We start from the raw sequence: 5,000 nt of genomic DNA, 5'->3' as shown, positions 1-5,000 counted from the left end.
GATGGTAGATACAGGAACGATGGTTACCTATGCAGGCCTATCATATCACTCATATTACTATTCAGTGAGACATAGATGTACCCCATGAAGAGTGCAGAAGGTGGTAATCGTACATGTACTACATGTTTAGAAACGCCACTATGAGAAATGTATCCATTTGTATCCATAGATAGGAATGAAAATTGATTCGATACCAAATATACCCGTTGCTGTTGCGGGGCTCGAGATATGATGAAAATAGGCTGCAACCCCAATCTCACGGCCTTTCATCTAGTCGTTCGTGCAACGGATAATGCTTTGACGGGATCTGTCACGGAAACTTTATGTCCTCCATCCAAGACTTGATTAATATCATTAACGAATTAATGTTTCCTAGAAGAATGCTTTCGTGAGAAATAGGAATGTTATATAAATTATCGCTTTTGTAATCGTGTGCTTATTACTGATGGGGAACCCAAATTACGTCAGATGTGAGAATTTAGAGAAAGAACTTAAATAAAGCTATTTGGGACTTCTTAAAGGCCCATTTAAATCAAAACACCTAATTATTCTACTTAATGAACACTGTCTTGAAAATGATTTTTTTACAATCACTTTTCATTGCGAGAGTGTATTAGCACGGATATTAGTGAACAAATTAAGCAATTAACTGTATGCTGATAAACTCATTGCAAAACGTCAAATAGTAAATTGGTGCTCGTGCCAATTACGCATCGAGAATGTGCAGTTCATTATAATAATGCCCACAACCTGACCAGGTTTTGCAATCGTGTTACAATATCATATCATCCGGTTTCTTATGCATTAAGCAATTACTTCATATGTTCCTTTTAGTTATTCAAATTACTTGATCATAATCGTTTCATCCCATTCATTTTTGTCACAAAGCTAATCAAACTCTGACCATGAAATTGGAGAAGGAATTGAATGTCTATAATCAGGCTCTCGTAAATAATAATGATCACATTACTTGCCCCCCCCCCCCTCCCAATCCCTTGTTCGTCGTTGTCGTGGGGGGGGGGGGGGGGTAGGAGACGGATATTGAGGCCCAGTGTAGGGGATCACCCTTGCCTTGGAACTCGGCCCTCGACTCAACTCATTTTTCATGTGCACTTATCCTAATCAGTAACTTATTTTTATCCCTTTCGCCTTATTACTTTATTATAATGCTATGTGACCTTTGATGTCTAGTACATATCTTTGTTTTAACCATTAACCATTCCCCACCACAATACCCAATGTAAAATTTGTATTCGTACTATTACATAAAATTTGATTGAAATTAAAGATTGATTAAGAGTAACGATATATTGATATTAATATTCAGTTGAAAGATGGACTTCACTGTGCTTGCATTTGTGCTTGAGAGATGATTAAATGCATGACATTGATACGCGTTACGTTTCTTCAACGTACAAAGGCAGAGGCCATTACTTAATGTACGTAAAGGCATAAACAGAAATGATCTTGTAACAAATATTTTAGTCTAAAATGCTGGAGAGGAGATGAAATATTTTAGATTATCATTAAATATTTTAGATTGTTTAGTTGAAAATTTTGTCTGGAACTAGTGTTTCTCATTCCTCAAAGATGTGTTCTTAGATTTTAAATACTATAAACAGCCATGGACTCAGTCACTCTTATGTACTGATTTATGAGATAAGTGTCTAATAATTCTTAGAAAAACAAATCACACTCCTTTTATTTGCTGTAAGTCGTCTGACGTCAGTTTATAATAATTAACGATATTTGTTTTTATCGTGATATAACATATATTTTCGGTTGGCACTGTACAATATCAAGATACATTTCCAGTCAAATCCAGATCAGAAATATCGTTGAGCAGACTGTCCGAGGGAGCAATGGGCGCTATCTCGTCAGTGTTCAATTGAGGTGAGAAATGAAATGAAAGGTATCCTCCGCGAGCAGGTCAGTATCACTTCGGCGGTGCAGAGGGAAACAGACGTATGTGTATTTTATTTATTATTATTTCTTTTATGAGGGCTTGACTCGGTTTTGTCTATTCCAACGCAAATCTTCCAAACCTACGTAATTACGCGTTTGCATTTGTGGAGTATCATATCAGTCGTTTCCAGCAGATCATCTTATCTACAGTCGGTCAAGTACGTACAAGTACGTAGATAAAGCCTTAGCATCTCAGCAGATAACCTTGACCGCGTCTGATATTAAATGTCTATAATTTTACTCTTTATTCTGTGATTCCAGAAACTCGTTTCCCACAGTAATGTGGAAGAAAATGCGTATTTTGTTTGTTTGTTTGTTTTCACATATACAGCTTTATTACTATAACCATAAATCCTAGTTACTTATTTTCAAGGATGGTTGGCATAAACTTTAGCGTGAGTATCATTTTCTTCACACACACACACACACTGTTTAGGAAGTAAGCGATAGTGTGCACACACTTTTGCCTTACAGAAATGAGATTTGCTTGTAAAATGCCGATCTTCAAATTGTCAACGGCATGGCACTTGTACACCTCTTCGTACGCTGTACTAAAAAAAGGAAAAAATTTTGCCTGACAATATTGTGTAAATCCAATCAAAATTACAAGCTGTCACTTCCAGAGGATACAAACTGATCAATGTTTGTGTCTGCCCTCCAGCGCCTCATATCAAGTCTTCGATGTCTCTACTGTTTTGGAGATTTATAACTGGCATATCGTTTCTTGTTAACCTGTGAAAAAGAGTATAGCCCGAACAGGGACTTGAACCCTGGACCCTTAGGTTAAAAGCCTAATGCTCTACCGACTGAGCTATCCGGGCTTACACATGAAACTTATCTTATAAAATATTTAATTTAACATGGTACCCATAAAATACCTGATCTGGAACAAATTTTAGCATTTTGGATGCAATGAAATAATGTATACTAAGTCAGGGGTAGGATTTTTAACGTTAGAAAGAATCCCATGAATGAATCTCAGATAGCATGGCTACTACCACTACTACTACTCCTATAACCAGTAATTTAAAAAGTTAGAAGTCGACAATAAGTGACAAAGTGAAGAGACAGAGGAAAGGCTCACTCAATCGCAAATAAGGCATGGTTTCCAACCCAATGCCTGTCCTGTCTACGTGGGACCAAGTCAGCCCTGACTATAGCTAGTATTGTATTCATATTACTACTACTCTTATTATTAAGAATTAATAATGTTATCCAAAATATAAATATAATTCAGAATATAAAGCGCATATAATGATGGTTAAAGATATTACAGTTGTAACCATTAAATCATTTGAGTTATGTCTTGTATTAGGTCAGGGATATTTGAACACACTTGCGCTACGCGCTGGTGTCAGTAACAAGGATCACGCATGACACAGCTGAATAACTGCTTACTACTGCCCTAAGCTCTGCATATTAGTGGTACCCATCTCTAAAAACGTTTCACAGAGAGACAAAACTTGCATGAAGGAAACATAAAAAATCAAGCAAAAGAAGTAAATAGGTAAATTAAATGAATAATAAAAGAGAAAACCCCTGAACGACAGAATCACCTCGCAGGTCAAGATATCGTGGCATACAATAACTCATACTTTCTTAGAAACTTAATCAACATTTCTGCTTCAGATGCTTGTTTACTAAAACGTGTCTTATTTACTATAAACAGAATCAAACAAAAATATGAGTGAACACAAATTATGTAATGAGCTGGATGATTACCTGGCGGAATCATTTTTCATGCCACGAAATGGAAAGAAGTGTGATTTTGACGCCTCCAAGGTCTATATTAAATCTATCCAGTTATTAGAAATCTCAAATGATCTTCATTTACACAAAGTATATAGATCCCGCTGATACAGAAAGAAGCACACATACGATTACGACTCGTTAATTCACTCACGAAGAAAATATACCGGACATTAAGACACCATGCGCTTTCAGAGCTTTGATTCTGTCATAATCCTATTCGTTAAATATAATAATGCAACACGTTCTACACAATAATTTGCTTTCTTAGAACTTAAGCTGAGTCTACAATGAACGAGTCGAGCCGCGTGGAGACATGAGATTCATTTGACTCGTGTCCTTTTGAATCATGGTCTTTCACACTGAATCAGACGGTCATCACCAGACTGATTTCGAAGAATAGAGGCTTCTGTTCTTTGGCTGGATGACCACTGTTGGGGATGGCGAAGGAGAGACCAAATTTAGAGGCATGAATTAAACAGTTTGGGAACTCCTAGAAAAGTTTTATAACGTCATGGGGATGTCTCCTGAAAAGAAAAGTGCTGGTGGGGTGCATTCGTTTATGGAGCGGCGTTTGCATAATTTGTATAAACATTGCCATGCTCTTTATGAATATTGATAGTAATCATTATTAAAACAAGAACAGCAGCAAAACAACAAAAATAATGATGAAGATGATGATGATGATCTTTATATCAGGTATACGGATTGCACAGGGTACTTTGATGGCCAACTCTGGCAAAATAGTACATAAGGATAAGATGCAAGTCGTTGTACAAGATGTGTGATCGAAATAAAAAGCTGATTGTATTTTTGACTACTACATAATTAAGGGTAAAATACAGGAAAGTTTGGGCACTTAATAGGTATAAACTGGTGAGAGAGAAAGCGGCGGATCGATCTTGTAAATTATTTTTTCTCTGAATGAAAATCATTTTCAAGTGAGTAGGTTCATTCAAATCGTACTTCTAATATTCCTGTAGTAATTCACGATGCTTCATTGTGACAACAAATTAGGGGAGGGAATGAGAGCGAAATGCACAAACTGTTCTGGAAAGTGTTGGATGTACTTGCCTAATACTGGATAGTTACATCAGTTACTTCTGGAATAACGCGACGCCACCGTCGTAAATGTCCCTAGCTGAATGAAAGGTCATTTTTCTTTGCTTTCTTTTAATTCGTGGTTACTGGCCTTCTTTGCATAATAACTGGCTATACCAAGACAAAATTTCTTATTTTAAATTTCGGCATTTGAAGAAAAAATAACCTTATTACACATTCTAACA

At 36.5% G+C, this 5,000-nt stretch overlaps 1 non-coding gene across 1 annotated transcript; it reads right to left on the bottom strand.

Annotated features, from left to right (window-relative positions):
• Positions 1-2,713: 2,713 nt before the first annotated feature.
• Trnak-uuu lies at positions 2,714-2,786 on the bottom strand. Its single transcript has one exon. It is a non-coding gene; the product is annotated as a tRNA-Lys (tRNA).
• Positions 2,787-5,000: the final 2,214 nt, after the last annotated feature.

This window comes from Penaeus chinensis, chromosome 8 (assembly GCF_019202785.1).
Source record: "Penaeus chinensis breed Huanghai No. 1 chromosome 8, ASM1920278v2, whole genome shotgun sequence".
Classification (NCBI taxonomy): domain Eukaryota; kingdom Metazoa; phylum Arthropoda; class Malacostraca; order Decapoda; family Penaeidae; genus Penaeus; species Penaeus chinensis.
The sequence above is the reverse complement of the archived record's forward strand: the minus strand, read 5'-3'. Positions and strand labels throughout refer to the sequence as shown.